At 34.3% G+C, this 11,753-nt stretch overlaps 3 long non-coding RNA genes across 3 annotated transcripts; all 3 read left to right on the top strand.

The window, feature by feature from the left end:
- The first annotated feature begins 3,813 nt into the window (after nucleotides 1-3,813).
- On the top strand, nucleotides 3,814-4,252 carry LOC125776433 (uncharacterized). The gene is made up of 2 exons (XR_007421705.1): nucleotides 3,814-4,063; nucleotides 4,126-4,252. It is a non-coding gene; the product is annotated as an uncharacterized LOC125776433 (long non-coding RNA).
- A 3,296-nt stretch (nucleotides 4,253-7,548) lies between these two features.
- LOC125776432 (uncharacterized) lies at nucleotides 7,549-8,122 on the top strand. Its single transcript, XR_007421704.1, has 2 exons — nucleotides 7,549-7,897; nucleotides 7,973-8,122. It is a non-coding gene; the product is annotated as an uncharacterized LOC125776432 (long non-coding RNA).
- Nucleotides 8,123-9,024: 902 nt separating this feature from the next.
- On the top strand, nucleotides 9,025-9,586 carry LOC109579871 (uncharacterized). The gene is made up of 2 exons (XR_002184010.3): nucleotides 9,025-9,370; nucleotides 9,444-9,586. It is a non-coding gene; the product is annotated as an uncharacterized LOC109579871 (long non-coding RNA).
- Nucleotides 9,587-11,753: the final 2,167 nt, after the last annotated feature.

Below are 11,753 nucleotides of genomic sequence, written 5' to 3'. Positions count from 1 at the left end.
CTGACAGTCCCTATATTAAAAGGACATACAAATTTTCGGCCCCGCAGGATGGCTTTCGCCAATAATGAAAAAAAAAAAACATTTCTGAACAGATCCTAGAGCGGTGGCAGGCGAGTAAACGCCAAATTAGTGCATACATAAACACAGAAAATATAACACAGTTGTATCAAAAAGTCGAAAAATCGACATTTTTCGTAAATGTTCAAAATAAATAAAATCTTAAACAAACTTAAGTTTCAACGAGCACCAAATGCCCAACGCGATAGTGTGACGCACCTAGATTTACAAAAACCAAAGGTCGTTCTTATCGTTCCTACATAAGCGCTCCTCATAAGGGTAGTGGATGGGAATCTGTTATCAAATTTTGACATTCTACTTCAAAAAAGTAGCTAGAAATTACCACAATACATTTCGAAATGAAGCCGTTCGCAATTCACGGCCATTCTCTCGCAAGATCCCTCTATTGGCACAGCCCTAACTCCAGGGCTAGGGAGTACCCATTCTGGCCACATCTGAGCCAGGCGTGGAGTTACTATCCTTCATAAGCCGAGAATAAATAAAGTCCAAACATTGCCGATAATACAGAAAAGGCATATAATAAACTACCGGTATGCCAAACCGATAAATAATACATGTAAACAACCGCTAGTAAAATAAATAAAAGCAAACAATTTTTTTTACTAAAAATAAATCGTCAAAACACGCAAAACGAAATTACTACCTCAAGCACCACTATTTACGAGATATAAAATACAAATTTATATTAAAACCAAAATAGCTTATTACAGCTAATATTCTGCAACCTCGGCTACTTCGCCAACAGTAAGCTGAATTACATGTATCACCTTATACAAAATACTAGGCAAAATATTCGCCTAGGGGGCCCAGGATGTTTAAATGAGTTAAGCATCCCCCCACTTTAACCGGAAAAACTACCGCATCCTAATGCTACATCTTAATTCACCACAGGATGCCACTACAATACAACACCAATACAATCCACCACACTTGCACCAAACCAACTAACAAAAGCAATGGACAACGGGGTAGCTGGCATTTATTCGTCCTAAACAATTCGACAGGTCATTCGCTACCAACTTTCGTTTACACACAGCGCCGCGTCGTCACCTTTCGCCAGCACCTCCAATCAATTCGATACTTATATACATATGTCCGTTCGATCATACGCGGCGCCACGAAAATCCCTCCTGCGATCCCTACGCGGTCCGGTACGCAACTTACCCGCTTTGTACACCTACGTACCTTCGTCGTACATTAATTAATATAAGTTAATATAAATTTTATATTATGATTTTTTATAAAAATGTAATAAACATTGTATTAAATGATTGTACATTTGAAAGTGAGCATTTTTATTAAAGAATAAAGTGGCTTGTACTTCGGTTTGCAAATTTAAGCAGCAATTTAACTACCGCAAAAATTCGGCTTTATTCCGATTAGAGAGCACTTAAACACTTCTCAGAATCAGATGTTCGTTGTTTTGGTTGTTTTTGTTGGAGGCACCTACTTTACTCATTTCGCCTGCTTTCAACATAGCAAATATCTTTTCAACGGTGGATTTCCCTGATGCAGACCCCAAATTCAACAGTATTTTCCCAAAAAAAGCAATGCTTTATTAACACACGAAATGCTTTATGATCCATTTTTTTGTAAACTAAAACAAGTTGCTTCACATTAATGCTATATCTCATTAACTAATAATTATAATCCAACTAATAGAAGTCATATAGATGGTAGTAGTAGTAGTATTATCTATGTATCAGCCACAGTGAAGCGTGGACGGGTACTCTAGCATAGCTATAAATGGGGTCAAGTTCATTTTCATTTCATTGAGATAACTCATATATTGTGCGGTATAAAGTCACCTAGAAGTACGAAAATCTTTATATCAGGTACATGGGAACTCAGGAAAATATTGAAGGCATTAAAGGTAATCCTGTTTTTAACCTTCGATTCATTAATAATAATTAAACTTCTCGCTTTTTACATCTCTCTTGATATGTCAATAGCTCTATATAAATAAATACATATATCTGCAAACTTTACAGCTTTATATTGCTAATAACCATCATAGATACATTACTGTCAGAATTTAGCAGATAAATGTACTTGAATAATAATTTTTTTTCCAATGAAGTACTTTAATATACAATTTACTTATACAAAAATACATACATATTTACTCATGCATATTTATCTCCGCAATAATGTTTCACTGCTGCAAAAAAGTTGTTTGCTCAACTTGACATGTCATTTTAACTAGACCACTGAAGTTTGCGATTTAAATTCCCCGAACATTTGTTAATTAATTACATAATTATTAAAGGTGTCATGCACACATCACATTATACAATTAAAGTTGAGCAAAAAACACCGTCGAGAGTTGTAAATGCAATTATCACTTTAAATCGCCTAAATATATGCCACGCATTTCTACACTTTCTCTCTACCCAACTTGTATGTGTGTAAAGTTCGTCGAATACGTTTACATAACAGTTCGATTGAAAAGTTTCCGGCTTACCATAGTAAAACACATTCTTTTGACAAAAATCGTTTCGTTTTTTATTTCCCTCAAAAGTGCTACACTGATCATAGCGACAATGCAACTTTTCGATATAATTTTTGTAGTACGATTTGTCCTTTTCTACAAAATTCGGTCTTGGTTTCGTCGATTACCTCTTCATTTTTCCCCTTCAAAAAGCAATATTTTATCAACACGCGGAACTCGTTTCTACCCATTTTTACAATAATAAAACTTACTTTTCACAAAATTCACAAACTAATGATCCGACAAGCGTCAAATTTATATTCGTACCTTTCAAGATTAGGGTTAACTAAAAATTATGGATCCACATTTTAATAGCGCCATCTATATGTCAGAGCGGGGACTTTTCATTTGAACTGTTGTTCATTTCATATTGCATTGCAGTGAAACCACAATTTAGCAAGAACTTTACAACATCAAACGTATATTCACGTAGTACATCAAATTTTTTTGGACATCTATTGAATAAAAACTTATGCAGATCTGCCTTTTCAATTTTTTTTTTTGTTATTGGTTTTTTGCATTACTTAAACTTAATATATATGTATGTGATATTTTTTTCTTGCTTTTAAAAACGATTTTTGTATATACTTTATCTGAGTTCCAAATTGTATTCCTTTTTGGCCATTCGGAAGGTATTTGAAGGGCACCACATCTCGATAATCGAAGAAAACTTTCAACATAACCTTGATTTTTGACCTGCGTTGATGTCTTTTTTTCGGCTCAGCTTTGCCACGATATTCCGCCGAAGACCTATTTCCAGATCGTAAGCATAGATCTAAGACTTATCGCCATCGACCCTCTTTGTATAATTTGTGGCAATCAAAAACACGTCCTCGCGACAAACAATTATCACCGAAGGTCTTTTCCAACATTCTGAATTGAATAATTTCACTCATAGTAAAAATCATGGGATGCACTTTATGTAGTTCATATAATGACAAACGTATACTAAACACTAGTGATTATTTTGATGTGGCCTTTGGCACAGATGTCACTGACAGTTATACCAACCTAGAAAAATAATGTCAAATATATTTGGTTAAATGAGCTTCTGCGCCCCCTCTAATACCCACCACACATACACACCACATTTTCACCACACACTACACACACCATACTCAACACATTGGCATCATGCGCATCATTTTTTTCATCCCACACTACATACCTCATTCTCAACACATCGGCGTGATGCCCACCACAGTACAAAAACTGCGATATTACTTGCATTAAATCTCTTGAAGTCCCCCTTACACAGGTATACTTAATGCAACATTAGTTTCGGTTTGCCACGCCATTTAGAAATTAGTTGCACCAATAAAAATAAACAAGAAATTACTATTGATTTGATTTAAATATGCGCACAGGCTTCAAAATCTATATTACTTGGCAAATAGTTTCATTCAATCTAACAACAATATGACGCTTACTATTGCAACACCTTTGCTTTTATTACTTGCACTCATAGGAATGCTGTTAATTCAGCAATCTGTGGTAAAATGATATTGCTGAAGTACTTGTAATTATGTTTTTATAACACTTTATTCTATTCGCAGGCTGGAAACTGCCGAGGGCGCGATTGGGATCCATCATGCAGAATATAATTTGGGAACAGCTGCTCACATAATAGAATTTTTAAACAAAACAAAATGTGGCAAAACGATCTTTTTACGAAAATAAATGTCTACCGGTTACTATGATTTAAAAATAAAACTATTGCAAATATATTTAGGATGGCAGTTAATTAAAAAAAAAAAAAAGGATTTAAACACAATCATTTCGGTAACGAATTGTTTCAATGTTATTGATCTTAGATTACCAAAATGGCTAATAATATTTCGTCTTTTTTGGTTTATTATGTTATTATTTCTTTTTATTATTGACTTTTTGTTCATTTTGTAGTAGATATTTACATAGTACTCTGATCAAATTGAAAGATGAATTTTTAATTTATATTACTGTAAGTTGGTAGCACTGTTAGTAATATCTGTGCTAAATTTCACGTCAAAATATTTATTGGTATTTGAGATAAGCGTCATTTTGGCTCTTAAAGTGAATTCTTCGATTTTTACTATATCTGAATTTATTGAACAAAGAAGTGGGATAATGAACCATCTTATACTGCATTGGTTATTCGAGATCATTCCGCCACATTTTCAACTAATATCCTGCCGCAACCACCGCATTCGCCTGATTTACCTTCGTGTAACTTCTGGGTATTCAGCAAATTCACATGACCACTCCAAGTACATCGTTTTGAGGATATAAAAGCTGAATCGAAGAAGGCTCTGATTGCCATCGCGACGAAGGATTTTTCCAAGTGCTATGATGACTGCAAAATTCGTTGGCATAAGTGTATTGCAGCGGGAGAGGATTACTTTGAAGGAAATGAATTGGACAAAATTCACCTTTCAATTTGATCACAGTAGTATTTGTGTGTGCGTAACAGACATAGATGGTATATAATAAAAAATCTATGAAAATTCCATACAGCCTTACTTAAAAAGCCGAATATCTCGAGAAGTATTAATGATAGAGATTTTGACCTCGGAATCGAGGAAATAAAATTTCCTAAAAGTTTGTCATGTACATAAATTTTTTCTATAGCTGTTGTCATTTACGAGATATATACAAAAAATTGCGAATTTTGTGGAAAAATCAGGTTTAGAGCCCCGTACTGGTGTAAGTTTCGACTTTGTAGCAATGGACACTTTTGTAGAGTGTTCAATTCTGAGGAATATGTGTCTAAAGTTAAAGCGATGCCATAAAATGCCTCTGAGCTATAGAAATTTAAAGATAAAAAATCACGATTGTGGTGTATTTTCAATGGAAAATTTTTACATGCCTTAGCCTTAGCTAATATTATATTTAGGAGCTCAAATTTTCAGGGATTTTTTTAAGGGTATTTCCAAGGAAATTTCATGATGGTATTGAAAAAGATAAATAGTTCAAAAAGAAAAAAAAAGACACCCTCATATATATACATATATTTATACAGACATATAAACGAACCGATCATCGATTTTGAATTGTCGAAGCTCTATTCTATATAAGAGATTTTTGTAGTATAAGCAGGGGTCGAATCGTTACATCCGTGAACGTATCACTCGTCACGTAAAAGTCTGTATTTCGTATTATGACATACATGATCGTAACGCTTACATACGTGATCGCAACGCTTCTATCGTAATCTGGCATGATGACACACGTGAACGAGTATATAAACGTATCCGTTCGTTCGAATCGTCGTTCGAACCCAAACTACCAATCGTAATATACAAATTTATGGAAATGTGAGCAAAATTTTTTTAAACTTTAAGTTTTTTATAATTTTTAGGAATAAAGAACATAAACAAGAAACCAATGAATGGAATATCTCATTAAAAATAAAAAAAAAATTATTTATCTGATCAAATTTTTGTATTTTAGTTGCCAATAAAAATAAAATTATCTACAAGGATAGGGATACATACATTTTTGAATTAAAATTATTTATTTGGTCGATTGCGGTGAAGCGGTTCGCTATCCCATTGTCCATTTCTTGTGTGTGATAAGAATCGCAATTTTTGAGGGTCGTAACTAATTGTAAATTTTAGGCAGATGTTATGTAATCCCTCACAAATGTTAGCAAATCTTCCACTTTTGTGGGCTAATACCTTCCTCTCTTGTCATATCTTCAAATACTCCACCGTCTTTTTAAGATTTCAATGCTTTGTTCAACGATACATCTACAAAGAAAATTTTATTAATGAGGATTCATAACTTTTTTTTTATACCTACGCTATTGCTACGATCTCCTAGCTACCTCCGCACTATTTTTGTATGCCCATTACTTTCACTAGAGCTCAAATAAAAGAACAAACATGAAGTCATTTTGATATTTAATTAGCTTTTGTTAGTTTATTGAAAATTTCGCAACAGTTTTGACAGTTCCACATCTATTGTGACCTAAAAATACGATCCGAAGCAATGTGGAATTTAAAAACTATTGTGAATTGAAAATACATTACGATCCGTTTGCTATCGTATGTCATAATGCCAATCACCGCATACGATTGACGTATCACGTAATTTTCTTTCGTATGTTTGCCGATCCGTGCACGGATGTAACGATTCGACCCCAGATTTTTTGTAATATTATTGAGATACAAAAAGTTCTCTTGTATACCAGTACATATTGCTTTATGACCTATTAGAAAGAAAGGGTGTGCTATATTTATCCGTTGGTAGTTAAACATTAATCATTTGAAGCCACTGCCAGATTATCTCTTTTTACTATGTTTGCCAAACTTGTTTTAACATCCATCCGTCTACTATATTTGGTTAATACTTGCATTCTAATGACGATTTATATTGACGCGTTGCTTCGTGTCAAGCGTTTAATTAAAAGTACAAATTTACTTATAAATACATATGTACATATGTATGGAATAATATTTCCCCACAGGAAAAAATATGTTTTTTCCTAATTAAACAATTGGCATTTGCGTTTAATTAATTGTATAATTACTAAAGGTGTCATGCACACATCAAATTATTTACTTAAAATTGCGCAAAGAGTGCTGGGTGGAGTAGAAAATGCAATTATCACTTGAATAGCCTAAATATATGCTATGTATTTCTACATTTTGCCTCTGGTCCATTGTAGCTGACTTTTGAATTTTCAAAATCGACATAAAAACATTAAGGAAGGATAAGTTCGGGCACAGCATGACTATTCAATATCCTCGAATAAAAGTCTGGTTAATATTTTCGGGTGTTGGCGCTTACACATTTGAAACACCGGTCTTTTGCGATGGTAAAATATAGGTATAGATTAAGTGGTACTCATGCATCGACAAACTTGTTGAGGGTCTGTTTTTTTCCAGTCATTCTGCTCAGTTTGCCGAAGGCGTGATGTCCATATCGAGAGAAAACTGGACAAATGGGCAGAAAGTGAGTAAATATGTTTTTTTCTTTTCAGTTACTTTGACAATTGTTTTTCGTATATAAAATTATTTTTATTTTTTTTTATTGTAAAGAAAAAAAATCACTTGATACTGCGTGAAAAGTAACTTAATAACGTTATGGCCGCATCAAATTTCCCTTACATACATTTAATACAAACATTAGTTTCGGTTTGTCACGCCTTTTGGAAATTAGTTGCGCTAATAAAAATTATCAAGGAAATAATCTTTGATTTTATATAAATATGCGCAGAGGTTTCAATATCGATATTACTTGGCGAATAGTCTCATTTAAACTATCAACAAAATGGCTTATACTATTGCAACACCTTTGTTTTTATTACTTGGACTCATAGGCATGCTATTCTTTCAGCAATCTATGGTTAGCATATTTGAACTAAGTATATAACTATAAATATAATTTTAAATTAAATTTTTTTTTTCTATTTGACACAAGGCCTGCAATTTTGAAGAGGACCCGGCGTGCGTATAACATTTGAATTTCTAACAGCTGCTCACATAATATGATAAAATAAATATAAATCCGAAATATATTCATATGTGCAATAGTGCCTGTTTTAATAAAAATTAATATTTTTCTAGCGAATTTTAGACTTTTCGATATAAATCTTTCAGGCGATTCTATGGATATAAAGCGATGCAGAGATAGAATTGCACTGGCTTCAGGTTTGCCAACTCCGCCAAATATCTCGAGAAGTATTAATGATAGCGATTTTGACCTCGGAATCGAGGAAATAAAATTTCCTACAAGTTTGTCATGTACATTTGTTCTATAGCTGTTGTCATTTACGAGATATATACAAAAAATTGCGAATTTTGTGGAAAAATCAGGTTTAGAGCCCCGTACTACCCTGCCGGTGTAAGTTTCGACTTTGTCGCAATGGACACTTTTGTAGAGTGTTCAATTCTGAGGAATATGTGTCTAAAGTTAAAGCGATGCCATAAAATGACTCTAAGCTATAGAAATTTAAAGATAAAAAACACGATTGTCGTGTATTTTCAATGGAATATTTCTTTTTACTATGTTGTCATGCACACATCAAATTATTTACTTAAAATTGCGCAAAGAGTACTGGGTGGAGTATAAAATGCAATTATCACTTTAATAGCCTAAATATATGCTTTGTATTTCTACACTTTGTCTCTGGTACATTCTAGCAGATTTTTGAATTTTCAAAATCGACACAAAACAATTAAGGAAGGATAAGTTCGGGTACAGCATGACTATTCAATATCCTCGAATAAAAGTCTGGTTAATATTTTCGGGTGTTGGCGCTTACACATTTGAAACAACGGTCTTTTGTGATGGTAAAATGTAAGCGATTAAGTGATACTCATGCATCGACAAACTTGTTGAGGCCCTAATTTTGTTTCCAGCCAATTTGCTCAGTTTACTGAAGACGTGAAGTCCATATCTAGAGAAAACTGGACAAATGGGCAGAAAGTGAGTAAATATGTTTTTTTCTTTTCAGTTACTTTGACAATTGTTTTTCGTATATAAAATTAGTTTTATTTTTATTTTTTATTGTAAAGAAAAAAAATCACTTGATACCGCGTGAAAAGTAACTTAATTACGTTATGGCCGCATCAAATTTCCCTTACATTCACTTAATGCAATATTAGTTTCGGTTTGCCACGCCTTTTGGAAAATAGTTGCGCCAAATTATCAAGGAAATAATTTTTGATTTTATATAAATATGCGCAGAGGTTTCAAAATCTATAGTACTTGGCGAATAGTCTCATTTAAACTATCAACAAAATGGCTTATACTATTGCAACACCTTTGCTTTTATTACTTGGACTCATAGGCATGCTGTTCTTTCAGCAATCTATGGTTAGCATATTTGAACTAAGTATTTAACTATAAATATAATTTTAAATTAAATTTTTTTTCTATTTGACACAAGGCCTGCAATTTTGAAGAGGACCCGTCGTGCAGAATATAACATTTGAATTTCTAACAGCTGATCATACATATAATATAAATCCCAAATAAATTCATTTGTTCAATAGTGGCTGTTTTAATAAAAATTAATATTTTTCTAGCGAATTTTAGATTTTTCGATATAAATCTTTCAGGCCATTCTATGGATATAAAGCGATGCAGAGATAGAATTGTACCGGCTTCAGGTTTGCCAACCATGTCTAACCAACAGTAAATGCGCAAGTTTACTTGTCGGACATAAAAGTTGGCGCACCCTGTATATATGTGCTCAAGCTGAAATGCATAAATTTCAATAAATTTAGAGTATGTGGCCCAGCACATTGCAGAAACGCTTTATTTTTACGATTATTTACAAAATGAGCTATAAACTGAAGTTGTTTGCTATAAAATCTGCCAACACATCGTCACGTGTAACGGCTAAGTGTGTGTGTGTATAACGTATGAATGTGAATGTACACATTTCTTTCATGCAGGAGGCAGGTTGGCAAGTGCGTATGTATGTATGTGCGTATATAACGGAATTTATGTACTTTCACATAATTTTCTAAAAAAGTTCACTTTAATTAATGTGGAGTACTTTTCGAACTGAAAAAAGTTGAGCAATACTAAAGTAGCACACCACTTCAGCTCTGATTGCGGCAAGTATTATATAAAGTGGTGCGAATTCTAAAAGCCTAAGGGAGAATGTGAAAAAAATAGAGGGAATCAGGCAAATAAATCAGGTTAGATTAGATATTGAGGTTGAGTGCTGCGACTGCAGTGATAAAATGGATCAGACTGGCACAACTCCGGAACCAAAAGTAATTGATACTTGAAGCTTTGAGATGCGCGATTTTTCATCTTGAGTTTTTTGAGTGTATATAGACTGAGATAATATCCTATAATAGGTTAAAGATTGAGTAAATCGACCTGGTTTTCGGCCAACATGAAAAGCAGCAAGTCAAAATGATAACCATATATATTAAAGTATCTCTTTAAATTCGAATATAAACAATAAGCCCTTTGAAGCATATTGAGCAATGAAAGCAAAAGTGTAACAAAAGTCATACTAACGCATTATTCTTAATATGCTATGCTTAAGGTTATTAAATATTGTAGTAATATGCTGCAAATCTCGTAAAATCCCTTAATATGTGATCATTGGGGAAACATCTTGTAAATATGTGAGTAAATAACTTCCTACATGTCATTGTACAATAACAGCATCATGTGATATTACATATGCATATGTCCATGTATAGTATATATGTACATATGTACTTCATACCTGAGTGTAAGTACAGATATTTGCTCCGTTGCATCGTGAAGCGTTTCTGAGCTTCGCTAGTAGGGCTGTGTGCAAGTGCAAGTCACAAGAAAGCGGAAACTGCACTCACCTATAATGGTGGAGCACACGAGAGTGGTTCAAAAAGTACGTAACTAAAATCGAAATCGATTACTACGCAGGATGACGTGACAATAGTCTGCGATCTCGTATTGGACTGAGACAATATGTATCTTCGAAAACAGAATAATTCATCTACTCTAAACGATAGCGCAACCTTGAGACCACTTCACAACAGTGCTTGTCTTTGGCCAAGTGCAAGCCATTGGGGGTTCGGTGTCATTATGTGAACGTTGACGACACTAGAATACACCAGAAATCAATTGATAGTCAAAACAGTGGACTTTATTCCGCGATCTTGCTGCGAAGAAGGTAAAGCCAGCCTAAAAGTTTTAACTATCGCCTGCTGGGATTCACAAGATCTAATCAACATCGATTACCTCTGACTTAAATACATATACAGGGGTTGTCTGGAAAGTAATAGCACTGTGTCGATTTAAAAGAACTTATTGAAACAATCGTTGGTTATAATTCTTTAAAAACTTTCAAAACAGGCTCCTTCTGCACCGTTGCAGCGCTGCCAGTGCTATTTCCAAGCATAGAAGGCGTCACGGAAGGCATTCTCCGGAATTGCCTTGAGAGTCGAGGTGCATGCTGCTTGGATCCTTTCTGTCGTCTCAAAATGCTTGCCTTTCATTGGCATTTTCAGGTAAGGAAACAAAAACAAGTCCAGGGGCGACATCTGGGCTGCAAAAGATTGGGATGCCGACCTTGGTTAAGTAGCTGTTCACAAGAAAGGCGGTGTTAGCCGGGGCGTTGTCGTGGTGTAACTTTCAATCGGTTGCGATGTTTTGTCGGACCCGATTGACCCTTCGTTTGAGTCTCTTGAGGTTTTCCACGTAAAAGTTGGCATTGACGGTTTGTTCAGGAGGAAGAAGTTTATGGTGG

Source organism: Bactrocera dorsalis, chromosome 2 (genome assembly GCF_023373825.1).
Source record: "Bactrocera dorsalis isolate Fly_Bdor chromosome 2, ASM2337382v1, whole genome shotgun sequence".
Taxonomy (NCBI): Eukaryota; Metazoa; Arthropoda; class Insecta; order Diptera; family Tephritidae; genus Bactrocera; species Bactrocera dorsalis.
Note: the sequence above shows the minus strand (reverse complement) of the source record. Positions and strands in the feature narration are given on the sequence as shown.